The sequence below is a fragment of the Mobula birostris genome (genome assembly GCF_030028105.1).
Source record: "Mobula birostris isolate sMobBir1 chromosome 11 unlocalized genomic scaffold, sMobBir1.hap1 SUPER_11_unloc_2, whole genome shotgun sequence".
NCBI classification, from domain to species: domain Eukaryota; kingdom Metazoa; phylum Chordata; class Chondrichthyes; order Myliobatiformes; family Myliobatidae; genus Mobula; species Mobula birostris.
The window spans coordinates 224,343-250,233 of NW_027274038.1; the positions used below are offsets into that span (position 1 = coordinate 224,343).

The 25,891-nt window shown below is 57.9% G+C and overlaps 6 non-coding genes and 1 pseudogene across 6 annotated transcripts; all 7 read right to left on the bottom strand.

Moving 5' to 3' along the window:
- Positions 1-1,923: 1,923 nt before the first annotated feature.
- LOC140192183 (U2 spliceosomal RNA) lies at positions 1,924-2,114 on the bottom strand. The gene has a single exon (XR_011884137.1). It is a non-coding gene; the product is annotated as a U2 spliceosomal RNA (small nuclear RNA).
- A 3,268-nt stretch (positions 2,115-5,382) lies between these two features.
- On the bottom strand, positions 5,383-5,573 carry LOC140192151 (U2 spliceosomal RNA). Its single transcript, XR_011884106.1, has one exon. It is a non-coding gene; the product is annotated as a U2 spliceosomal RNA (small nuclear RNA).
- A 3,059-nt stretch (positions 5,574-8,632) lies between these two features.
- Positions 8,633-8,823, bottom strand: LOC140192152 (U2 spliceosomal RNA). The gene has a single exon (XR_011884107.1). It is a non-coding gene; the product is annotated as a U2 spliceosomal RNA (small nuclear RNA).
- Positions 8,824-11,894: 3,071 nt separating this feature from the next.
- On the bottom strand, positions 11,895-12,085 carry LOC140192153 (U2 spliceosomal RNA). Its single transcript, XR_011884108.1, has one exon. It is a non-coding gene; the product is annotated as a U2 spliceosomal RNA (small nuclear RNA).
- A 3,063-nt stretch (positions 12,086-15,148) lies between these two features.
- Positions 15,149-15,339, bottom strand: LOC140192154 (U2 spliceosomal RNA). Its single transcript, XR_011884109.1, has one exon. It is a non-coding gene; the product is annotated as a U2 spliceosomal RNA (small nuclear RNA).
- A 3,067-nt stretch (positions 15,340-18,406) lies between these two features.
- On the bottom strand, positions 18,407-18,597 carry LOC140192156 (U2 spliceosomal RNA). Its single transcript, XR_011884111.1, has one exon. It is a non-coding gene; the product is annotated as a U2 spliceosomal RNA (small nuclear RNA).
- Positions 18,598-21,664: 3,067 nt separating this feature from the next.
- On the bottom strand, positions 21,665-21,869 carry LOC140192197 (U2 spliceosomal RNA; annotated as a pseudogene).
- Positions 21,870-25,891: the final 4,022 nt, after the last annotated feature.

Below are 25,891 nucleotides of genomic sequence, written 5' to 3' on the forward strand. Positions count from 1 at the left end.
TGTCTCTCTGTGTCTGTCTCTGTCTCTGTCTCTCTCACCCACCGACACAAACACACATGGAATGCTGAGGGATCTGGCAGGGTCTGTCTCTCTCTCTCACTCAATCTCACACACACACAGAGTCACAGACACACGTGCACACGGGGGTGTGTGGAGGTGGGTGGGTGTGTGTGTGTGTGTGTGTGTGTGTCTGTCTGTCTCTCTGTCTCTGTCTCTGTCTCTCTCACCCACCGACACAAACACACATGGAATGCTGAGGGATCTGGCAGGGTCTGTCTCTCTCTCTCTCACTCACTCACTCACTCACTCACTCACTCACTCACTCACTCACTCAATCTCTCTCTCTCACACACACACACACACACACAGAGTCACAGACACACGTGCACACGGAGTGCTGAGGGATCTGCCAAGCTGTACAGAGGGCAGTAAAGGGAGAAGGGCCGAGGCCCTTCATTATGCCTCTGTGCTGACGCCTGAGCAGACTGACTGGTTTTGCAGCGGGGTGGGTGCACGGATGTAGAAACAGGAGGGAGGGCACGGCAGGAGGGAAATGTGTCGCGGGCTGACGGCGGCCCTGTGCCCCACTGCTCTGCAGGTGCGTTTTTGGCCGGCATGGCTCAGTGGTGGAGTGGGTGGGCGCGTGTGCGCGCCGTGGAAGGAAAGGGGTACTGATTATGCCTTGGTTGTGAAACAGGAAACGGATCGGCGAAATGCCTGCCGGAGGGAGGCACAGTGCCGTGCGTGAAGCAGGGGCACGTGGACGGATGTGGCAATTGTGGAGACGTGCGCCAAAGCTGGACGCCGAGTAGGTAGGTGTAAGCATGAGACGTTTGAGTGATCTTGGGGTTTGGGACGTGATTCTGAGCGAGGCTAGAGATGCACTGCACTGCCGATGTATATTGGGGAGGTCTGAGTGGGTGGAGTGGGGGGTTGTGCCTCTGCCTTACCTTGAACGGTGGGCGGGGCTTTGGGCCTGGGGCAGGCAGACGCATCAGAGGAGGCCAGGAGGCCAGGCCAGGCCAGGGCAGGGCAGGTAGGCAGAGTTTTGCTGATGCTATGGCTAGGTGGTGATGCTTGTAGCTGGTCTGTCTGTCTGGGCAGGAGAGCAGCAGTCTTGGCAGTCTGGTGCAGGCGGGGAGGATGCAGGGTGCAGGAGCACCGGGCCCTGTTGTGCCGGCGGCGGCGGCGCCCCGTTGCTCTGTAGCCGGGCTCCATCGGATGCCTCCCTCCCTCCCGTCCGCGTGCCCTGGCTGCTGGCACACTTGAACGAGCCTGCCTGTCCGACAGGCTGGCTGGCTGCTGGTGAAATTGCAGCAGAGCCAGTGACTCGATATCGTTCGTTCCTTCCTTCCTTCCTTCCTTCCTTCCTTCCTTCCTTCCTTCGCCCGCCCGTCCATCCGTCCGTCCGTCCGTCGCGTCCTCCGTTGGCTTCAAGGAGCAGCTGAGAAGCCTGAGCCTGAGAAGTGGAGCGAGTGTGGCGGGACAGAAAAGGTCTTTCGGCCTGCTCCACTTCACTCTGCTTCTGTGCTTGGTGCAGGCAGCAGCCGAGTGAGCAGGCATCAGAATGAGTGCGCCGGTTGAGCAGTTTGCTTCAGGAATGAATGCCAAGGGGCATCTCTCATGAAGTTGCTGCCTTGCCTGCAGCACCTGATCTGGTTGCAGCCCGGATGTGCACTTGATCTTAGCCAAACGGCCCAGATATGATGCCCGTGCTGTTGTTGAGTTGTCTGCACATTGCGTGAGTGAGTGAGTGAGTGAGCTGTATCGACAGACAGACACAGACACAGGAGAGGTGTAGAGCAAGCAGCTCTCCTCTCTCTCCATGTGCGTGCATGCTTGTCTGTGCTGCTGTGCCGCCGCCGCCGCCTGATGGAGCTTTCGTCGTTTTTCTTTTCTTTGCTACTTTGAAATTCCCCAGAAGGGGAGTGCACCGTTCCCAGAGGCACTGTAATACCGGGTCGATGCGTGGAGTGGACGGAGCAAGCCCCTATTCCATCTCCCTGTTCCAAAAATCAATTTAATATATGGTCCCCAGATAAGGGACGTATCAGATATTAAACTGATAAGAACAGATACTACACTTGATCTTAGCCAAAAGGCCGAGAAGCGATGCAGGCGGCCTCTTGAGTCGGCTACATCCTGCCTAGCCTCTGGTGTTTAGATTGAAGCAGGAGGCCTGGCAAAGACCTTGCTGCCCTGGCCCGCTGGCAGCTCTCCCCTAGGTTGTCTGGGATCGGTGGGTGTGCTGGACAGCTGTTGCCTACCTGGTCCGTCCTGAGTGCAACTTGTCAGAGGCTATGTAAAGCTGCCAGTGATCCACCAATCATCTGGGAGTGGGGCCGTACCTACGGGCGCCTACGTCACTGGCACACTGCCTACGTCAAGGCTGCCGGCTTCCTCGGCTGGCTCCCAGGTCGGTCTCAGAGGCTGGCTCAACTTGCACTGCTCTCCTGGTCGTGGGAGGCTGGTCACGCTGTCCTGTCTGCACAAAAGTCTGCAGGGGGAGTGGGAGCAGGCCGCTCGGCCCTTCAAGGGCGTCCCTGCACTCGGCAAAGAGAGCGCGCCTCTCGGCTTTGCGTGCCCCAGCTGGCTGGCGCATCCAGCTGAACGGTCTCCTTCGGAGGCTCTGCCCTCTCCGGGAGGGAGCGAGCGGATGGGACTGCACCGGGCGACAAAGGCAGAGGCCACGTGCGCCGCTCAAGACCGGTTACGAGGTTTGTGGACGTGGCCAAAGTCCGCGGGCAGAAAAGCCTCCTGGCAAGCTTGGGAATAGGAAGATGTCAGCTACAGGTGTGCCTGAGGAGAAACAATGGGTGTGCTCTCCAAGCCGAAGGCTGAAGTGCAGCCATTCACACCTCTGTGCCTTTATTTTGATGTGTGTGGAATTACAATTGTTGAGTGGCTTGAGTTTGTTTCATCTCACAGAAGCTGTAGACTTTGCGTCTGCACAGGCTATCATTGGACACAGTGGTGTCTTCTCCCCTGCTCCCCCACCACCTTTTTTTACCAGGGTGGATGGGGGTGGGTGGGTGTGTGTGTGTGTCTGTCTGTCTCTCTGTGTCTGTCTCTGTCTCTCTCACCCACCGACACAAACACACATGGAATGCTGAGGGATCTGGCAGGGTCGGTCTGTCTCTCTCTCTCACTCACTCAATCTCACACACACACAGAGTCACAGACACACGTGCACACGGGGGTGTGTGGGGGTGGGTGTGTGTGTGTGTTTGTGTGTGTGTGTGTGTCTGTCTCTCTGTGTCTGTCTCTGTCTCTGTCTCTCTCACCCACCGACACAAACACACATGGAATGCTGAGGGATCTGGCAGGGTCTGTCTGTCTCTCTCTCTCACTCACTCAATCTCACACACACACAGAGTCACAGACACACGTGCACACGGGGGTGTGTGGGGGTGGGTGTGTGTGTGTGTTTGTGTGTGTGTGTGTGTCTGTCTCTCTGTGTCTGTCTCTGTCTCTGTCTCTCTCACCCACCGACACAAACACACATGGAATGCTGAGGGATCTGGCAGGGTCTGTCTCTCTCTCTCACTCAATCTCACACACACACAGAGTCACAGACACACGTGCACACGGGGGTGTGTGGAGGTGGGTGGGTGTGTGTGTGTGTGTGTGTGTGTGTCTGTCTGTCTCTCTGTCTCTGTCTCTGTCTCTCTCACCCACCGACACAAACACACATGGAATGCTGAGGGATCTGGCAGGGTCTGTCTCTCTCTCTCTCACTCACTCACTCACTCACTCACTCACTCACTCACTCACTCAATCTCTCTCTCTCACACACACACACACACACACAGAGTCACAGACACACGTGCACACGGAGTGCTGAGGGATCTGCCAAGCTGTACAGAGGGCAGTAAAGGGAGAAGGGCCGAGGCCCTTCATTATGCCTCTGTGCTGACGCCTGAGCAGACTGACTGGTTTTGCAGCGGGGTGGGTGCACGGATGTAGAAACAGGAGGGAGGGCACGGCAGGAGGGAAATGTGTCGCGGGCTGACGGCGGCCCTGTGCCCCACTGCTCTGCAGGTGCGTTTTTGGCCGGCATGGCTCAGTGGTGGAGTGGGTGGGCGCGTGTGCGCGCCGTGGAAGGAAAGGGGTACTGATTATGCCTTGGTTGTGAAACAGGAAACGGATCGGCGAAATGCCTGCCGGAGGGAGGCACAGTGCCGTGCGTGAAGCAGGGGCACGTGGACGGATGTGGCAATTGTGGAGACGTGCGCCAAAGCTGGACGCCGAGTAGGTAGGTGTAAGCATGAGACGTTTGAGTGATCTTGGGGTTTGGGACGTGATTCTGAGCGAGGCTAGAGATGCACTGCACTGCCGATGTATATTGGGGAGGTCTGAGTGGGTGGAGTGGGGGGTTGTGCCTCTGCCTTACCTTGAACGGTGGGCGGGGCTTTGGGCCTGGGGCAGGCAGACGCATCAGAGGAGGCCAGGAGGCCAGGCCAGGCCAGGGCAGGGCAGGTAGGCAGAGTTTTGCTGATGCTATGGCTAGGTGGTGATGCTTGTAGCTGGTCTGTCTGTCTGGGCAGGAGAGCAGCAGTCTTGGCAGTCTGGTGCAGGCGGGGAGGATGCAGGGTGCAGGAGCACCGGGCCCTGTTGTGCCGGCGGCGGCGGCGCCCCGTTGCTCTGTAGCCGGGCTCCATCGGATGCCTCCCTCCCTTCCTTCCTTCCTCCCTCCCGTCCGCGTGCCCTGGCTGCTGGCACACTTGAACGAGCCTGCCTGTCCGACAGGCTGGCTGGCTGCTGGTGAAATTGCAGCAGAGCCAGTGACTCGATATCGTTCGTTCCTTCCTTCCTTCCTTCCTTCCTTCCTTCCTTCCTTCCTTCGCCCGCCCGTCCATCCGTCCGTCCGTCCGTCGCGTCCTCCGTTGGCTTCAAGGAGCAGCTGAGAAGCCTGAGCCTGAGAAGTGGAGCGAGTGTGGCGGGACAGAAAAGGTCTTTCGGCCTGCTCCACTTCACTCTGCTTCTGTGCTTGGTGCAGGCAGCAGCCGAGTGAGCAGGCATCAGAATGAGTGCGCCGGTTGAGCAGTTTGCTTCAGGAATGAATGCCAAGGGGCATCTCTCATGAAGTTGCTGCCTTGCCTGCAGCACCTGATCTGGTTGCAGCCCGGATGTGCACTTGATCTTAGCCAAACGGCCCAGATATGATGCCCGTGCTGTTGTTGAGTTGTCTGCACATTGCGTGAGTGAGTGAGTGAGTGAGCTGTATCGACAGACAGACACAGACACAGGAGAGGTGTAGAGCAAGCAGCTCTCCTCTCTCTCCATGTGCGTGCATGCTTGTCTGTGCTGCTGTGCCGCCGCCGCCGCCTGATGGAGCTTTCGTCGTTTTTCTTTTCTTTGCTACTTTGAAATTCCCCAGAAGGGGAGTGCACCGTTCCCAGAGGCACTGCAATACCGGGTCGATGCGTGGAGTGGACGGAGCAAGCCCCTATTCCATCTCCCTGTTCCAAAAATCAATTTAATATATGGTCCCCAGATAAGGGACGTATCAGATATTAAACTGATAAGAACAGATACTACACTTGATCTTAGCCAAAAGGCCGAGAAGCGATGCAGGCGGCCTCTTGAGTCGGCTACATCCTGCCTAGCCTCTGGTGTTTAGATTGAAGCAGGAGGCCTGGCAAAGACCTTGCTGCCCTGGCCCGCTGGCAGCTCTCCCCTAGGTTGTCTGGGATCGGTGGGTGTGCTGGACAGCTGTTGCCTACCTGGTCCGTCCTGAGTGCAACTTGTCAGAGGCTATGTAAAGCTGCCAGTGATCCACCAATCATCTGGGAGTGGGGCCGTACCTACGGGCGCCTACGTCACTGGCACACTGCCTACGTCAAGGCTGCCGGCTTCCTCGGCTGGCTCCCAGGTCGGTCTCAGAGGCTGGCTCAACTTGCACTGCTCTCCTGGTCGTGGGAGGCTGGTCACGCTGTCCTGTCTGCACAAAAGTCTGCAGGGGGAGTGGGAGCAGGCCGCTCGGCCCTTCAAGGGCGTCCCTGCACTCGGCAAAGAGAGCGCGCCTCTCGGCTTTGCGTGCCCCAGCTGGCTGGCGCATCCAGCTGAACGGTCTCCTTCGGAGGCTCTGCCCTCTCCGGGAGGGAGCGAGCGGATGGGACTGCACCGGGCGACAAAGGCAGAGGCCACGTGCGCCGCTCAAGACCGGTTACGAGGTTTGTGGACGTGGCCAAAGTCCGCGGGCAGAAAAGCCTCCTGGCAAGCTTGGGAATAGGAAGATGTCAGCTACAGGTGTGCCTGAGGAGAAACAATGGGTGTGCTCTCCAAGCCGAAGGCTGAAGTGCAGCCATTCACACCTCTGTGCCTTTATTTTGATGTGTGTGGAATTACAATTGTTGAGTGGCTTGAGTTTGTTTCATCTCACAGAAGCTGTAGACTTTGCGTCTGCACAGGCTATCATTGGACACAGTGGTGTCTTCTCCCCTGCTCCCCCACCACCTTTTTTTACCAGGGTGGATGGGGGTGGGTGGGTGTGTGTGTGTGTCTGTCTGTCTCTCTGTGTCTGTCTCTGTCTCTCTCACCCACCGACACAAACACACATGGAATGCTGAGGGATCTGGCAGGGTCGGTCTGTCTCTCTCTCTCACTCACTCAATCTCACACACACACAGAGTCACAGACACACGTGCACACGGGGGTGTGTGGGGGTGGGTGTGTGTGTGTGTTTGTGTGTGTGTGTGTGTCTGTCTCTCTGTGTCTGTCTCTGTCTCTGTCTCTCTCACCCACCGACACAAACACACATGGAATGCTGAGGGATCTGGCAGGGTCTGTCTCTCTCTCTCACTCAATCTCACACACACACAGAGTCACAGACACACGTGCACACGGGGGTGTGTGGAGGTGGGTGGGGGTGTGTGTGTGTGTGTGTGTGTGTCTGTCTGTCTCTCTGTCTCTGTCTCTGTCTCTCTCACCCACCGACACAAACACACATGGAATGCTGAGGGATCTGGCAGGGTCTGTCTCTCTCTCTCTCACTCACTCACTCACTCACTCACTCACTCACTCAATCTCTCTCTCTCACACACACACACACACACACAGAGTCACAGACACACGTGCACACGGAGTGCTGAGGGATCTGCCAAGCTGTACAGAGGGCAGTAAAGGGAGAAGGGCCGAGGCCCTTCATTATGCCTCTGTGCTGACGCCTGAGCAGACTGACTGGTTTTGCAGCGGGGTGGGTGCACGGATGTAGAAACAGGAGGGAGGGCACGGCAGGAGGGAAATGTGTCGCGGGCTGACGGCGGCCCTGTGCCCCACTGCTCTGCAGGTGCGTTTTTGGCCGGCATGGCTCAGTGGTGGAGTGGGTGGGCGCGTGTGCGCGCCGTGGAAGGAAAGGGGTACTGATTATGCCTTGGTTGTGAAACAGGAAACGGATCGGCGAAATGCCTGCCGGAGGGAGGCACAGTGCCGTGCGTGAAGCAGGGGCACGTGGACGGATGTGGCAATTGTGGAGACGTGCGCCAAAGCTGGACGCCGAGTAGGTAGGTGTAAGCATGAGACGTTTGAGTGATCTTGGGGTTTGGGACGTGATTCTGAGCGAGGCTAGAGATGCACTGCACTGCCGATGTATATTGGGGAGGTCTGAGTGGGTGGAGTGGGGGGTTGTGCCTCTGCCTTACCTTGAACGGTGGGCGGGGCTTTGGGCCTGGGGCAGGCAGACGCATCAGAGGAGGCCAGGAGGCCAGGCCAGGCCAGGGCAGGGCAGGTAGGCAGAGTTTTGCTGATGCTATGGCTAGGTGGTGATGCTTGTAGCTGGTCTGTCTGTCTGGGCAGGAGAGCAGCAGTCTTGGCAGTCTGGTGCAGGCGGGGAGGATGCAGGGTGCAGGAGCACCGGGCCCTGTTGTGCCGGCGGCGGCGGCGCCCCGTTGCTCTGTAGCCGGGCTCCATCGGATGCCTCCCTCCCTTCCTTCCTTCCTCCCTCCCGTCCGCGTGCCCTGGCTGCTGGCACACTTGAACGAGCCTGCCTGTCCGACAGGCTGGCTGGCTGCTGGTGAAATTGCAGCAGAGCCAGTGACTCGATATCGTTCGTTCCTTCCTTCCTTCCTTCCTTCCTTCCTTCCTTCCTTCCTTCGCCCGCCCGTCCATCCGTCCGTCCGTCCGTCGCGTCCTCCGTTGGCTTCAAGGAGCAGCTGAGAAGCCTGAGCCTGAGAAGTGGAGCGAGTGTGGCGGGACAGAAAAGGTCTTTCGGCCTGCTCCACTTCACTCTGCTTCTGTGCTTGGTGCAGGCAGCAGCCGAGTGAGCAGGCATCAGAATGAGTGCGCCGGTTGAGCAGTTTGCTTCAGGAATGAATGCCAAGGGGCATCTCTCATGAAGTTGCTGCCTTGCCTGCAGCACCTGATCTGGTTGCAGCCCGGATGTGCACTTGATCTTAGCCAAACGGCCCAGATATGATGCCCGTGCTGTTGTTGAGTTGTCTGCACATTGCGTGAGTGAGTGAGTGAGTGAGCTGTATCGACAGACAGACACAGACACAGGAGAGGTGTAGAGCAAGCAGCTCTCCTCTCTCTCCATGTGCGTGCATGCTTGTCTGTGCTGCTGTGCCGCCGCCGCCGCCTGATGGAGCTTTCGTCGTTTTTCTTTTCTTTGCTACTTTGAAATTCCCCAGAAGGGGAGTGCACCGTTCCCAGAGGCACTGCAATACCGGGTCGATGCGTGGAGTGGACGGAGCAAGCCCCTATTCCATCTCCCTGTTCCAAAAATCAATTTAATATATGGTCCCCAGATAAGGGACGTATCAGATATTAAACTGATAAGAACAGATACTACACTTGATCTTAGCCAAAAGGCCGAGAAGCGATGCAGGCGGCCTCTTGAGTCGGCTACATCCTGCCTAGCCTCTGGTGTTTAGATTGAAGCAGGAGGCCTGGCAAAGACCTTGCTGCCCTGGCCCGCTGGCAGCTCTCCCCTAGGTTGTCTGGGATCGGTGGGTGTGCTGGACAGCTGTTGCCTACCTGGTCCGTCCTGAGTGCAACTTGTCAGAGGCTATGTAAAGCTGCCAGTGATCCACCAATCATCTGGGAGTGGGGCCGTACCTACGGGCGCCTACGTCACTGGCACACTGCCTACGTCAAGGCTGCCGGCTTCCTCGGCTGGCTCCCAGGTCGGTCTCAGAGGCTGGCTCAACTTGCACTGCTCTCCTGGTCGTGGGAGGCTGGTCACGCTGTCCTGTCTGCACAAAAGTCTGCAGGGGGAGTGGGAGCAGGCCGCTCGGCCCTTCAAGGGCGTCCCTGCACTCGGCAAAGAGAGCGCGCCTCTCGGCTTTGCGTGCCCCAGCTGGCTGGCGCATCCAGCTGAACGGTCTCCTTCGGAGGCTCTGCCCTCTCCGGGAGGGAGCGAGCGGATGGGACTGCACCGGGCGACAAAGGCAGAGGCCACGTGCGCCGCTCAAGACCGGTTACGAGGTTTGTGGACGTGGCCAAAGTCCGCGGGCAGAAAAGCCTCCTGGCAAGCTTGGGAATAGGAAGATGTCAGCTACAGGTGTGCCTGAGGAGAAACAATGGGTGTGCTCTCCAAGCCGAAGGCTGAAGTGCAGCCATTCACACCTCTGTGCCTTTATTTTGATGTGTGTGGAATTACAATTGTTGAGTGGCTTGAGTTTGTTTCATCTCACAGAAGCTGTAGACTTTGCGTCTGCACAGGCTATCATTGGACACAGTGGTGTCTTCTCCCCTGCTCCCCCACCACCTTTTTTTACCAGGGTGGATGGGGGTGGGTGGGTGTGTGTGTGTGTCTGTCTGTCTCTCTGTGTCTGTCTCTGTCTCTCTCACCCACCGACACAAACACACATGGAATGCTGAGGGATCTGGCAGGGTCGGTCTGTCTCTCTCTCTCACTCACTCAATCTCACACACACACAGAGTCACAGACACACGTGCACACGGGGGTGTGTGGGGGTGGGTGTGTGTGTGTGTTTGTGTGTGTGTGTGTGTCTGTCTCTCTGTGTCTGTCTCTGTCTCTGTCTCTCTCACCCACCGACACAAACACACATGGAATGCTGAGGGATCTGGCAGGGTCTGTCTCTCTCTCTCACTCAATCTCACACACACACAGAGTCACAGACACACGTGCACACGGGGGTGTGTGGAGGTGGGTGGGTGTGTGTGTGTGTGTGTGTGTGTGTCTGTCTGTCTCTCTGTCTCTGTCTCTGTCTCTCTCACCCACCGACACAAACACACATGGAATGCTGAGGGATCTGGCAGGGTCTGTCTCTCTCTCTCTCACTCACTCACTCACTCACTCACTCACTCACTCACTCACTCACTCAATCTCTCTCTCTCACACACACACACACACACACAGAGTCACAGACACACGTGCACACGGAGTGCTGAGGGATCTGCCAAGCTGTACAGAGGGCAGTAAAGGGAGAAGGGCCGAGGCCCTTCATTATGCCTCTGTGCTGACGCCTGAGCAGACTGACTGGTTTTGCAGCGGGGTGGGTGCACGGATGTAGAAACAGGAGGGAGGGCACGGCAGGAGGGAAATGTGTCGCGGGCTGACGGCGGCCCTGTGCCCCACTGCTCTGCAGGTGCGTTTTTGGCCGGCATGGCTCAGTGGTGGAGTGGGTGGGCGCGTGTGCGCGCCGTGGAAGGAAAGGGGTACTGATTATGCCTTGGTTGTGAAACAGGAAACGGATCGGCGAAATGCCTGCCGGAGGGAGGCACAGTGCCGTGCGTGAAGCAGGGGCACGTGGACGGATGTGGCAATTGTGGAGACGTGCGCCAAAGCTGGACGCCGAGTAGGTAGGTGTAAGCATGAGACGTTTGAGTGATCTTGGGGTTTGGGACGTGATTCTGAGCGAGGCTAGAGATGCACTGCACTGCCGATGTATATTGGGGAGGTCTGAGTGGGTGGAGTGGGGGGTTGTGCCTCTGCCTTACCTTGAACGGTGGGCGGGGCTTTGGGCCTGGGGCAGGCAGACGCATCAGAGGAGGCCAGGAGGCCAGGCCAGGCCAGGGCAGGGCAGGTAGGCAGAGTTTTGCTGATGCTATGGCTAGGTGGTGATGCTTGTAGCTGGTCTGTCTGTCTGGGCAGGAGAGCAGCAGTCTTGGCAGTCTGGTGCAGGCGGGGAGGATGCAGGGTGCAGGAGCACCGGGCCCTGTTGTGCCGGCGGCGGCGGCGCCCCGTTGCTCTGTAGCCGGGCTCCATCGGATGCCTCCCTCCCTTCCTTCCTTCCTCCCTCCCGTCCGCGTGCCCTGGCTGCTGGCACACTTGAACGAGCCTGCCTGTCCGACAGGCTGGCTGGCTGCTGGTGAAATTGCAGCAGAGCCAGTGACTCGATATCGTTCGTTCCTTCCTTCCTTCCTTCCTTCCTTCCTTCCTTCCTTCCTTCGCCCGCCCGTCCATCCGTCCGTCCGTCCGTCGCGTCCTCCGTTGGCTTCAAGGAGCAGCTGAGAAGCCTGAGCCTGAGAAGTGGAGCGAGTGTGGCGGGACAGAAAAGGTCTTTCGGCCTGCTCCACTTCACTCTGCTTCTGTGCTTGGTGCAGGCAGCAGCCGAGTGAGCAGGCATCAGAATGAGTGCGCCGGTTGAGCAGTTTGCTTCAGGAATGAATGCCAAGGGGCATCTCTCATGAAGTTGCTGCCTTGCCTGCAGCACCTGATCTGGTTGCAGCCCGGATGTGCACTTGATCTTAGCCAAACGGCCCAGATATGATGCCCGTGCTGTTGTTGAGTTGTCTGCACATTGCGTGAGTGAGTGAGTGAGTGAGCTGTATCGACAGACAGACACAGACACAGGAGAGGTGTAGAGCAAGCAGCTCTCCTCTCTCTCCATGTGCGTGCATGCTTGTCTGTGCTGCTGTGCCGCCGCCGCCGCCTGATGGAGCTTTCGTCGTTTTTCTTTTCTTTGCTACTTTGAAATTCCCCAGAAGGGGAGTGCACCGTTCCCAGAGGCACTGCAATACCGGGTCGATGCGTGGAGTGGACGGAGCAAGCCCCTATTCCATCTCCCTGTTCCAAAAATCAATTTAATATATGGTCCCCAGATAAGGGACGTATCAGATATTAAACTGATAAGAACAGATACTACACTTGATCTTAGCCAAAAGGCCGAGAAGCGATGCAGGCGGCCTCTTGAGTCGGCTACATCCTGCCTAGCCTCTGGTGTTTAGATTGAAGCAGGAGGCCTGGCAAAGACCTTGCTGCCCTGGCCCGCTGGCAGCTCTCCCCTAGGTTGTCTGGGATCGGTGGGTGTGCTGGACAGCTGTTGCCTACCTGGTCCGTCCTGAGTGCAACTTGTCAGAGGCTATGTAAAGCTGCCAGTGATCCACCAATCATCTGGGAGTGGGGCCGTACCTACGGGCGCCTACGTCACTGGCACACTGCCTACGTCAAGGCTGCCGGCTTCCTCGGCTGGCTCCCAGGTCGGTCTCAGAGGCTGGCTCAACTTGCACTGCTCTCCTGGTCGTGGGAGGCTGGTCACGCTGTCCTGTCTGCACAAAAGTCTGCAGGGGGAGTGGGAGCAGGCCGCTCGGCCCTTCAAGGGCGTCCCTGCACTCGGCAAAGAGAGCGCGCCTCTCGGCTTTGCGTGCCCCAGCTGGCTGGCGCATCCAGCTGAACGGTCTCCTTCGGAGGCTCTGCCCTCTCCGGGAGGGAGCGAGCGGATGGGACTGCACCGGGCGACAAAGGCAGAGGCCACGTGCGCCGCTCAAGACCGGTTACGAGGTTTGTGGACGTGGCCAAAGTCCGCGGGCAGAAAAGCCTCCTGGCAAGCTTGGGAATAGGAAGATGTCAGCTACAGGTGTGCCTGAGGAGAAACAATGGGTGTGCTCTCCAAGCCGAAGGCTGAAGTGCAGCCATTCACACCTCTGTGCCTTTATTTTGATGTGTGTGGAATTACAATTGTTGAGTGGCTTGAGTTTGTTTCATCTCACAGAAGCTGTAGACTTTGCGTCTGCACAGGCTATCATTGGACACAGTGGTGTCTTCTCCCCTGCTCCCCCACCACCTTTTTTTACCAGGGTGGATGGGGGTGGGTGGGTGTGTGTGTGTGTCTGTCTGTCTCTCTGTGTCTGTCTCTGTCTCTCTCACCCACCGACACAAACACACATGGAATGCTGAGGGATCTGGCAGGGTCGGTCTGTCTCTCTCTCTCACTCACTCAATCTCACACACACACAGAGTCACAGACACACGTGCACACGGGGGTGTGTGGGGGTGGGTGTGTGTGTGTGTTTGTGTGTGTGTGTGTGTCTGTCTCTCTGTGTCTGTCTCTGTCTCTGTCTCTCTCACCCACCGACACAAACACACATGGAATGCTGAGGGATCTGGCAGGGTCTGTCTCTCTCTCTCACTCAATCTCACACACACACAGAGTCACAGACACACGTGCACACGGGGGTGTGTGGAGGTGGGTGGGTGTGTGTGTGTGTGTGTGTGTGTGTCTGTCTGTCTCTCTGTCTCTGTCTCTGTCTCTCTCACCCACCGACACAAACACACATGGAATGCTGAGGGATCTGGCAGGGTCTGTCTCTCTCTCTCTCACTCACTCACTCACTCACTCACTCACTCACTCACTCAATCTCTCTCTCTCACACACACACACACACACACAGAGTCACAGACACACGTGCACACGGAGTGCTGAGGGATCTGCCAAGCTGTACAGAGGGCAGTAAAGGGAGAAGGGCCGAGGCCCTTCATTATGCCTCTGTGCTGACGCCTGAGCAGACTGACTGGTTTTGCAGCGGGGTGGGTGCACGGATGTAGAAACAGGAGGGAGGGCACGGCAGGAGGGAAATGTGTCGCGGGCTGACGGCGGCCCTGTGCCCCACTGCTCTGCAGGTGCGTTTTTGGCCGGCATGGCTCAGTGGTGGAGTGGGTGGGCGCGTGTGCGCGCCGTGGAAGGAAAGGGGTACTGATTATGCCTTGGTTGTGAAACAGGAAACGGATCGGCGAAATGCCTGCCGGAGGGAGGCACAGTGCCGTGCGTGAAGCAGGGGCACGTGGACGGATGTGGCAATTGTGGAGACGTGCGCCAAAGCTGGACGCCGAGTAGGTAGGTGTAAGCATGAGACGTTTGAGTGATCTTGGGGTTTGGGACGTGATTCTGAGCGAGGCTAGAGATGCACTGCACTGCCGATGTATATTGGGGAGGTCTGAGTGGGTGGAGTGGGGGGTTGTGCCTCTGCCTTACCTTGAACGGTGGGCGGGGCTTTGGGCCTGGGGCAGGCAGACGCATCAGAGGAGGCCAGGAGGCCAGGCCAGGCCAGGGCAGGGCAGGTAGGCAGAGTTTTGCTGATGCTATGGCTAGGTGGTGATGCTTGTAGCTGGTCTGTCTGTCTGGGCAGGAGAGCAGCAGTCTTGGCAGTCTGGTGCAGGCGGGGAGGATGCAGGGTGCAGGAGCACCGGGCCCTGTTGTGCCGGCGGCGGCGGCGCCCCGTTGCTCTGTAGCCGGGCTCCATCGGATGCCTCCCTCCCTTCCTTCCTTCCTCCCTCCCGTCCGCGTGCCCTGGCTGCTGGCACACTTGAACGAGCCTGCCTGTCCGACAGGCTGGCTGGCTGCTGGTGAAATTGCAGCAGAGCCAGTGACTCGATATCGTTCGTTCCTTCCTTCCTTCCTTCCTTCCTTCCTTCCTTCCTTCCTTCGCCCGCCCGTCCATCCGTCCGTCCGTCCGTCGCGTCCTCCGTTGGCTTCAAGGAGCAGCTGAGAAGCCTGAGCCTGAGAAGTGGAGCGAGTGTGGCGGGACAGAAAAGGTCTTTCGGCCTGCTCCACTTCACTCTGCTTCTGTGCTTGGTGCAGGCAGCAGCCGAGTGAGCAGGCATCAGAATGAGTGCGCCGGTTGAGCAGTTTGCTTCAGGAATGAATGCCAAGGGGCATCTCTCATGAAGTTGCTGCCTTGCCTGCAGCACCTGATCTGGTTGCAGCCCGGATGTGCACTTGATCTTAGCCAAACGGCCCAGATATGATGCCCGTGCTGTTGTTGAGTTGTCTGCACATTGCGTGAGTGAGTGAGTGAGTGAGCTGTATCGACAGACAGACACAGACACAGGAGAGGTGTAGAGCAAGCAGCTCTCCTCTCTCTCCATGTGCGTGCATGCTTGTCTGTGCTGCTGTGCCGCCGCCGCCGCCTGATGGAGCTTTCGTCGTTTTTCTTTTCTTTGCTACTTTGAAATTCCCCAGAAGGGGAGTGCACCGTTCCCAGAGGCACTGCAATACCGGGTCGATGCGTGGAGTGGACGGAGCAAGCCCCTATTCCATCTCCCTGTTCCAAAAATCAATTTAATATATGGTCCCCAGATAAGGGACGTATCAGATATTAAACTGATAAGAACAGATACTACACTTGATCTTAGCCAAAAGGCCGAGAAGCGATGCAGGCGGCCTCTTGAGTCGGCTACATCCTGCCTAGCCTCTGGTGTTTAGATTGAAGCAGGAGGCCTGGCAAAGACCTTGCTGCCCTGGCCCGCTGGCAGCTCTCCCCTAGGTTGTCTGGGATCGGTGGGTGTGCTGGACAGCTGTTGCCTACCTGGTCCGTCCTGAGTGCAACTTGTCAGAGGCTATGTAAAGCTGCCAGTGATCCACCAATCATCTGGGAGTGGGGCCGTACCTACGGGCGCCTACGTCACTGGCACACTGCCTACGTCAAGGCTGCCGGCTTCCTCGGCTGGCTCCCAGGTCGGTCTCAGAGGCTGGCTCAACTTGCACTGCTCTCCTGGTCGTGGGAGGCTGGTCACGCTGTCCTGTCTGCACAAAAGTCTGCAGGGGGAGTGGGAGCAGGCCGCTCGGCCCTTCAAGGGCGTCCCTGCACTCGGCAAAGAGAGCGCGCCTCTCGGCTTTGCGTGCCCCAGCTGGCTGGCGCATCCAGCTGAACGGTCTCCTTCGGAGGCTCTGCCCTCTCCGGGAGGGAGCGAGCGGATGGGACTGCACCGGGCGACAAAGGCAGAGGCCACGTGCGCCGCTCAAGACCGGTTACGAGGTTTGTGGACGTGGCCAAAGTCCGCGGGCAGAAAAGCCTCCTGGCAAGCTTGGGAATAGGAAGATGTCAGCTACAGGTGTGCCTGAGGAGAAACAATGGGTGTGCTCTCCAAGCCGAAGGCTGAAGTGCAGCCATTCACACCTCTGTGCCTTTATTTTGATGTGTGTGGAATTACAATTGTTGAGTGGCTTGAGTTTGTTTCATCTCACAGAAGCTGTAGACTTTGCGTCTGCACAGGCTATCATTGGACACAGTGGTGTCTTCTCCCCTGCTCCCCCACCACCTTTTTTTACCAGGGTGGATGGGGGTGGGTGGGTGTGTGTGTGTGTCTGTCTGTCTCTCTGTGTCTGTCTCTGTCTCTCTCACCCACCGACACAAACACACATGGAATGCTGAGGGATCTGGCAGGGTCGGTCTGTCTCTCTCTCTCACTCACTCAATCTCACACACACACAGAGTCACAGACACACGTGCACACGGGGGTGTGTGGGGGTGGGTGTGTGTGTGTGTTTGTGTGTGTGTGTGTGTCTGTCTCTCTGTGTCTGTCTCTGTCTCTGTCTCTCTCACCCACCGACACAAACACACATGGAATGCTGAGGGATCTGGCAGGGTCTGTCTCTCTCTCTCACTCAATCTCACACACACACAGAGTCACAGACACACGTGCACACGGGGGTGTGTGGAGGTGGGTGGGTGTGTGTGTGTGTGTGTGTGTGTGTCTGTCTGTCTCTCTGTCTCTGTCTCTGTCTCTCTCACCCACCGACACAAACACACATGGAATGCTGAGGGATCTGGCAGGGTCTGTCTCTCTCTCTCTCACTCACTCACTCACTCACTCACTCACTCACTCACTCACTCAATCTCTCTCTCTCACACACACACACACACACACAGAGTCACAGACACACGTGCACACGGAGTGCTGAGGGATCTGCCAAGCTGTACAGAGGGCAGTAAAGGGAGAAGGGCCGAGGCCCTTCATTATGCCTCTGTGCTGACGCCTGAGCAGACTGACTGGTTTTGCAGCGGGGTGGGTGCACGGATGTAGAAACAGGAGGGAGGGCACGGCAGGAGGGAAATGTGTCGCGGGCTGACGGCGGCCCTGTGCCCCACTGCTCTGCAGGTGCGTTTTTGGCCGGCATGGCTCAGTGGTGGAGTGGGTGGGCGCGTGTGCGCGCCGTGGAAGGAAAGGGGTACTGATTATGCCTTGGTTGTGAAACAGGAAACGGATCGGCGAAATGCCTGCCGGAGGGAGGCACAGTGCCGTGCGTGAAGCAGGGGCACGTGGACGGATGTGGCAATTGTGGAGACGTGCGCCAAAGCTGGACGCCGAGTAGGTAGGTGTAAGCATGAGACGTTTGAGTGATCTTGGGGTTTGGGACGTGATTCTGAGCGAGGCTAGAGATGCACTGCACTGCCGATGTATATTGGGGAGGTCTGAGTGGGTGGAGTGGGGGGTTGTGCCTCTGCCTTACCTTGAACGGTGGGCGGGGCTTTGGGCCTGGGGCAGGCAGACGCATCAGAGGAGGCCAGGAGGCCAGGCCAGGCCAGGGCAGGGCAGGTAGGCAGAGTTTTGCTGATGCTATGGCTAGGTGGTGATGCTTGTAGCTGGTCTGTCTGTCTGGGCAGGAGAGCAGCAGTCTTGGCAGTCTGGTGCAGGCGGGGAGGATGCAGGGTGCAGGAGCACCGGGCCCTGTTGTGCCGGCGGCGGCGGCGCCCCGTTGCTCTGTAGCCGGGCTCCATCGGATGCCTCCCTCCCTTCCTTCCTTCCTCCCTCCCGTCCGCGTGCCCTGGCTGCTGGCACACTTGAACGAGCCTGCCTGTCCGACAGGCTGGCTGGCTGCTGGTGAAATTGCAGCAGAGCCAGTGACTCGATATCGTTCGTTCCTTCCTTCCTTCCTTCCTTCCTTCCTTCCTTCCTTCGCCCGCCCGTCCATCCGTCCGTCCGTCCGTCCGTCGCGTCCTCCGTTGGCTTCAAGGAGCAGCTGAGAAGCCTGAGCCTGAGAAGTGGAGCGAGTGTGGCGGGACAGAAAAGGTCTTTCGGCCTGCTCCACTTCACTCTGCTTCTGTGCTTGGTGCAGGCAGCAGCCGAGTGAGCAGGCATCAGAATGAGTGCGCCGGTTGAGCAGTTTGCTTCAGGAATGAATGCCAAGGGGCATCTCTCATGAAGTTGCTGCCTTGCCTGCAGCACCTGATCTGGTTGCAGCCCGGATGTGCACTTGATCTTAGCCAAACGGCCCAGATATGATGCCCGTGCTGTTGTTGAGTTGTCTGCACATTGCGTGAGTGAGTGAGTGAGTGAGCTGTATCGACAGACAGACACAGACACAGGAGAGGTGTAGAGCAAGCAGCTCTCCTCTCTCTCCATGTGCGTGCATGCTTGTCTGTGCTGCTGTGCCGCCGCCGCCGCCTGATGGAGCTTTCGTCGTTTTTCTTTTCTTTGCTACTTTGAAATTCCCCAGAAGGGGAGTGCACCGTTCCCAGAGGCACTGCAATACCGGGTCGATGCGTGGAGTGGACGGAGCAAGCCCCTATTCCATCTCCCTGTTCCAAAAATCAATTTAATATATGGTCCCCAGATAAGGGACGTATCAGATATTAAACTGATAAGAACAGATACTACACTTGATCTTAGCCAAAAGGCCGAGAAGCGATGCAGGCGGCCTCTTGAGTCGGCTACATCCTGCCTAGCCTCTGGTGTTTAGATTGAAGCAGGAGGCCTGGCAAAGACCTTGCTGCCCTGGCCCGCTGGCAGCTCTCCCCTAGGTTGTCTGGGATCGGTGGGTGTGCTGGACAGCTGTTGCCTACCTGGTCCGTCCTGAGTGCAACTTGTCAGAGGCTATGTAAAGCTGCCAGTGATCCACCAATCATCTGGGAGTGGGGCCGTACCTACGGGCGCCTACGTCACTGGCACACTGCCTACGTCAAGGCTGCCGGCTTCCTCGGCTGGCTCCCAGGTCGGTCTCAGAGGCTGGCTCAACTTGCACTGCTCTCCTGGTCGTGGGAGGCTGGTCACGCTGTCCTGTCTGCACAAAAGTCTGCAGGGGGAGTGGGAGCAGGCCGCTCGGCCCTTCAAGGGCGTCCCTGCACTCGGCAAAGAGAGCGCGCCTCTCGGCTTTGCGTGCCCCAGCTGGCTGGCGCATCCAGCTGAACGGTCTCCTTCGGAGGCTCTGCCCTCTCCGGGAGGGAGCGAGCGGATGGGACTGCACCGGGCGACAAAGGCAGAGGCCACGTGCGCCGCTCAAGACCGGTTACGAGGTTTGTGGACGTGGCCAAAGTCCGCGGGCAGAAAAGCCTCCTGGCAAGCTTGGGAATAGGAAGATGTCAGCTACAGGTGTGCCTGAGGAGAAACAATGGGTGTGCTCTCCAAGCCGAAGGCTGAAGTGCAGCCATTCACACCTCTGTGCCTTTATTTTGATGTGTGTGGAATTACAATTGTTGAGTGGCTTGAGTTTGTTTCATCTCACAGAAGCTGTAGACTTTGCGTCTGCACAGGCTATCATTGGACACAGTGGTGTCTTCTCCCCTGCTCCCCCACCACCTTTTTTTACCAGGGTGGATGGGGGTGGGTGGGTGTGTGTGTGTGTCTGTCTGTCTCTCTGTGTCTGTCTCTGTCTCTCTCACCCACCGACACAAACACACATGGAATGCTGAGGGATCTGGCAGGGTCGGTCTGTCTCTCTCTCTCACTCACTCAATCTCACACACACACAGAGTCACAGACACACGTGCACACGGGGGTGTGTGGGGGTGGGTGTGTGTGTGTGTTTGTGTGTGTGTGTGTGTCTGTCTCTCTGTGTCTGTCTCTGTCTCTGTCTCTCTCACCCACCGACACAAACACACATGGAATGCTGAGGGATCTGGCAGGGTCTGTCTCTCTCTCTCACTCAATCTCACACACACACAGAGTCACAGACACACGTGCACACGGGGGTGTGTGGAGGTGGGTGGGTGTGTGTGTGTGTGTGTGTGTGTGTCTGTCTGTCTCTCTGTCTCTGTCTCTGTCTCTCTCACCCACCGACACAAACACACATGGAATGCTGAGGGATCTGGCAGGGTCTGTCTCTCTCTCTCTCACTCACTCACTCACTCACTCACTCACTCACTCACTCACTCAATCTCTCTCTCTCACACACACACACACACACACAGAGTCACAGACACACGTGCACACGGAGTGCTGAGGGATCTGCCAAGCTGTACAGAGGGCAGTAAAGGGAGAAGGGCCGAGGCCCTTCATTATGCCTCTGTGCTGACGCCTGAGCAGACTGACTGGTTTTGCAGCGGGGTGGGTGCACGGATGTAGAAACAGGAGGGAGGGCACGGCAGGAGGGAAATGTGTCGCGGGCTGACGGCGGCCCTGTGCCCCACTGCTCTGCAGGTGCGTTTTTGGCCGGCATGGCTCAGTGGTGGAGTGGGTGGGCGCGTGTGCGCGCCGTGGAAGGAAAGGGGTACTGATTATGCCTTGGTTGTGAAACAGGAAACGGATCGGCGAAATGCCTGCCGGAGGGAGGCACAGTGCCGTGCGTGAAGCAGGGGCACGTGGACGGATGTGGCAATTGTGGAGACGTGCGCCAAAGCTGGACGCCGAGTAGGTAGGTGTAAGCATGAGACGTTTGAGTGATCTTGGGGTTTGGGACGTGATTCTGAGCGAGGCTAGAGATGCACTGCACTGCCGATGTATATTGGGGAGGTCTGAGTGGGTGGAGTGGGGGGTTGTGCCTCTGCCTTACCTTGAACGGTGGGCGGGGCTTTGGGCCTGGGGCAGGCAGACGCATCAGAGGAGGCCAGGAGGCCAGGCCAGGCCAGGGCAGGGCAGGTAGGCAGAGTTTTGCTGATGCTATGGCTAGGTGGTGATGCTTGTAGCTGGTCTGTCTGTCTGGGCAGGAGAGCAGCAGTCTTGGCAGTCTGGTGCAGGCGGGGAGGATGCAGGGTGCAGGAGCACCGGGCCCTGTTGTGCCGGCGGCGGCGGCGCCCCGTTGCTCTGTAGCCGGGCTCCATCGGATGCCTCCCTCCCTTCCTTCCTTCCTCCCTCCCGTCCGCGTGCCCTGGCTGCTGGCACACTTGAACGAGCCTGCCTGTCCGACAGGCTGGCTGGCTGCTGGTGAAATTGCAGCAGAGCCAGTGACTCGATATCGTTCGTTCCTTCCTTCCTTCCTTCCTTCCTTCCTTCCTTCCTTCCTTCGCCCGCCCGTCCATCCGTCCGTCCGTCCGTCGCGTCCTCCGTTGGCTTCAAGGAGCAGCTGAGAAGCCTGAGCCTGAGAAGTGGAGCGAGTGTGGCGGGACAGAAAAGGTCTTTCGGCCTGCTCCACTTCACTCTGCTTCTGTGCTTGGTGCAGGCAGCAGCCGAGTGAGCAGGCATCAGAATGAGTGCGCCGGTTGAGCAGTTTGCTTCAGGAATGAATGCCAAGGGGCATCTCTCATGAAGTTGCTGCCTTGCCTGCAGCACCTGATCTGGTTGCAGCCCGGATGTGCACTTGATCTTAGCCAAACGGCCCAGATATGATGCCCGTGCTGTTGTTGAGTTGTCTGCACATTGCGTGAGTGAGTGAGTGAGTGAGCTGTATCGACAGACAGACACAGACACAGGAGAGGTGTAGAGCAAGCAGCTCTCCTCTCTCTCCATGTGCGTGCATGCTTGTCTGTGCTGCTGTGCCGCCGCCGCCGCCTGATGGAGCTTTCGTCGTTTTTCTTTTCTTTGCTACTTTGAAATTCCCCAGAAGGGGAGTGCACCGTTCCCAGAGGCACTGCAATACCGGGTCGATGCGTGGAGTGGACGGAGCAAGCCCCTATTCCATCTCCCTGTTCCAAAAATCAATTTAATATATGGTCCCCAGATAAGGGACGTATCAGATATTAAACTGATAAGAACAGATTTTTTTTTTTTTTTTTTTATTTCAAAATATACTTTATTCAAAAATAAATATATACAATAAACCATTCAATAACTTTTCATCCTTTACATACGTTTCCATTATACTCAGTAAAATACCCGTGTTTATAGCCACCCACGTGGCACTCCAGTAGTTCAGCTTAGCATCTCATTGTTGAGGGGTATACTCCTCGCCCACCGACCCCTCCCCCTCCCACGGGTGGAGAAACCTATACTGTGGTCCTTCCCCACCGGGCCCTTGCGGTGGCTGCACCAAGTTTCAGTGCGTCCCTCAGCACGTACTCCTGCAGCCGAGAGTGTGCCAGTCGGCAGCATTCTCCCACGGACATCTCCATGTGCTGGTAGATGATCAAGTTTCGGGCTGACCAAAGAGCGTCTTTCACCGAGTTGATGATCTGCCAGCAGCACCGGATGTTGGTCTCCGTGTGCGTCCCCGGGAACAGCCCGTAGATCAGAGAGTCCTCTGTCACGCAGCTGCTGGGGATGAAACGTGACACTAGCCCGTCCATCCTCCTCCACACCCTCTTTGCGAACTGGCAGTGTGCAAAGAGGTGGGTCACAGACTCCTCCTCACTGCAGTCCTCCCGTGGGCAGTGGGGTGCGGAGACGACGTTCCGGGCGTACAGGAGGGCTCTGACTGGGAGGGCCCCTCTCACTGCCAGCCAGGCGAGGTCTTGGTGCCTGTTGGTGAGATCTGGCGATGAGGCATTTTGCCAGATGAACTGGACAGTCTGCTCAGGGAACCACCCCACTGTGTCCATCACGTCCTTCTCCTGCAGTGCCTGCAGGACACTTCGTGCCGACCACTGCCTGATGGCCTTGTGGTCAAAGGCGTTCTCCTGGAAGAACTTTGCTACGTGGGATAGGTATGCCGGCAACGACCAGCTGACTGGGGCGTTGCGCGGGAGTGGGGCCAGACCCATCCTTCGCAGCCAGGGCGACAGGTAGAACCTGGGCACATAGTGGTACTTGGTGCCCACATACCTGGGCTCTACACACAACCTGATGCAGCCACATACGAAGCTGGCCATCAGGGTGAGGGCGACATTGGGGACGTTCTTGCCCCCGTTGTCCAGGGACTTGTGCATGGCGGTCCGTCTCACCCGCTCCATCTTGGATCCCCAGACGAATCTGAAGACAGCCCGGGTGATACTACACTTGATCTTAGCCAAAAGGCCGAGAAGCGATGCAGGCGGCCTCTTGAGTCGGCTACATCCTGCCTAGCCTCTGGTGTTTAGATTGAAGCAGGAGGCCTGGCAAAGACCTTGCTGCCCTGGCCCGCTGGCAGCTCTCCCCTAGGTTGTCTGGGATCGGTGGGTGTGCTGGACAGCTGTTGCCTACCTGGTCCGTCCTGAGTGCAACTTGTCAGAGGCTATGTAAAGCTGCCAGTGATCCACCAATCATCTGGGAGTGGGGCCGTACCTACGGGCGCCTACGTCACTGGCACACTGCCTACGTCAAGGCTGCCGGCTTCCTCGGCTGGCTCCCAGGTCGGTCTCAGAGGCTGGCTCAACTTGCACTGCTCTCCTGGTCGTGGGAGGCTGGTCACGCTGTCCTGTCTGCACAAAAGTCTGCAGGGGGAGTGGGAGCAGGCCGCTCGGCCCTTCAAGGGCGTCCCTGCACTCGGCAAAGAGAGCGCGCCTCTCGGCTTTGCGTGCCCCAGCTGGCTGGCGCATCCAGCTGAACGGTCTCCTTCGGAGGCTCTGCCCTCTCCGGGAGGGAGCGAGCGGATGGGACTGCACCGGGCGACAAAGGCAGAGGCCACGTGCGCCGCTCAAGACCGGTTACGAGGTTTGTGGACGTGGCCAAAGTCCGCGGGCAGAAAAGCCTCCTGGCAAGCTTGGGAATAGGAAGATGTCAGCTACAGGTGTGCCTGAGGAGAAACAATGGGTGTGCTCTCCAAGCCGAAGGCTGAAGTGCAGCCATTCACACCTCTGTGCCTTTATTTTGATGTGTGTGGAATTACAATTGTTGAGTGGCTTGAGTTTGTTTCATCTCACAGAAGCTGTAGACTTTGCGTCTGCACAGGCTATCATTGGACACAGTGGTGTCTTCTCCCCTGCTCCCCCACCACCTTTTTTTACCAGGGTGGATGGGGGTGGGTGGGTGTGTGTGTGTGTCTGTCTGTCTCTCTGTGTCTGTCTCTGTCTCTCTCACCCACCGACACAAACACACATGGAATGCTGAGGGATCTGGCAGGGTCGGTCTGTCTCTCTCTCTCACTCACTCAATCTCACACACACACAGAGTCACAGACACACGTGCACACGGGGGTGTGTGGGGGTGGGTGTGTGTGTGTGTTTGTGTGTGTGTGTGTGTCTGTCTCTCTGTGTCTGTCTCTGTCTCTGTCTCTCTCACCCACCGACACAAACACACATGGAATGCTGAGGGATCTGGCAGGGTCTGTCTCTCTCTCTCACTCAATCTCACACACACACAGAGTCACAGACACACGTGCACACGGGGGTGTGTGGAGGTGGGTGGGTGTGTGTGTGTGTGTGTGTGTGTGTCTGTCTGTCTCTCTGTCTCTGTCTCTGTCTCTCTCACCCACCGACACAAACACACATGGAATGCTGAGGGATCTGGCAGGGTCTGTCTCTCTCTCTCTCACTCACTCACTCACTCACTCACTCAATCTCTCTCTCTCACACACACACACACACACACAGAGTCACAGACACACGTGCACACGGAGTGCTGAGGGATCTGCCAAGCTGTACAGAGGGCAGTAAAGGGAGAAGGGCCGAGGCCCTTCATTATGCCTCTGTGCTGACGCCTGAGCAGACTGACTGGTTTTGCAGCGGGGTGGGTGCACGGATGTAGAAACAGGAGGGAGGGCACGGCAGGAGGGAAATGTGTCGCGGGCTGACGGCGGCCCTGTGCCCCACTGCTCTGCAGGTGCGTTTTTGGCCGGCATGGCTCAGTGGTGGAGTGGGTGGGCGCGTGTGCGCGCCGTGGAAGGAAAGGGGTACTGATTATGCCTTGGTTGTGAAACAGGAAACGGATCGGCGAAATGCCTGCCGGAGGGAGGCACAGTGCCGTGCGTGAAGCAGGGGCACGTGGACGGATGTGGCAATTGTGGAGACGTGCGCCAAAGCTGGACGCCGAGTAGGTAGGTGTAAGCATGAGACGTTTGAGTGATCTTGGGGTTTGGGACGTGATTCTGAGCGAGGCTAGAGATGCACTGCACTGCCGATGTATATTGGGGAGGTCTGAGTGGGTGGAGTGGGGGGTTGTGCCTCTGCCTTACCTTGAACGGTGGGCGGGGCTTTGGGCCTGGGGCAGGCAGACGCATCAGAGGAGGCCAGGAGGCCAGGCCAGGCCAGGGCAGGGCAGGTAGGCAGAGTTTTGCTGATGCTATGGCTAGGTGGTGATGCTTGTAGCTGGTCTGTCTGTCTGGGCAGGAGAGCAGCAGTCTTGGCAGTCTGGTGCAGGCGGGGAGGATGCAGGGTGCAGGAGCACCGGGCCCTGTTGTGCCGGCGGCGGCGGCGCCCCGTTGCTCTGTAGCCGGGCTCCATCGGATGCCTCCCTCCCTTCCTTCCTTCCTCCCTCCCGTCCGCGTGCCCTGGCTGCTGGCACACTTGAACGAGCCTGCCTGTCCGACAGGCTGGCTGGCTGCTGGTGAAATTGCAGCAGAGCCAGTGACTCGATATCGTTCGTTCCTTCCTTCCTTCCTTCCTTCGCCCGCCCGTCCATCCGTCCGTCCGTCCGTCGCGTCCTCCGTTGGCTTCAAGGAGCAGCTGAGAAGCCTGAGCCTGAGAAGTGGAGCGAGTGTGGCGGGACAGAAAAGGTCTTTCGGCCTGCTCCACTTCACTCTGCTTCTGTGCTTGGTGCAGGCAGCAGCCGAGTGAGCAGGCATCAGAATGAGTGCGCCGGTTGAGCAGTTTGCTTCAGGAATGAATGCCAAGGGGCATCTCTCATGAAGTTGCTGCCTTGCCTGCAGCACCTGATCTGGTTGCAGCCCGGATGTGCACTTGATCTTAGCCAAACGGCCCAGATATGATGCCCGTGCTGTTGTTGAGTTGTCTGCACATTGCGTGAGTGAGTGAGTGAGTG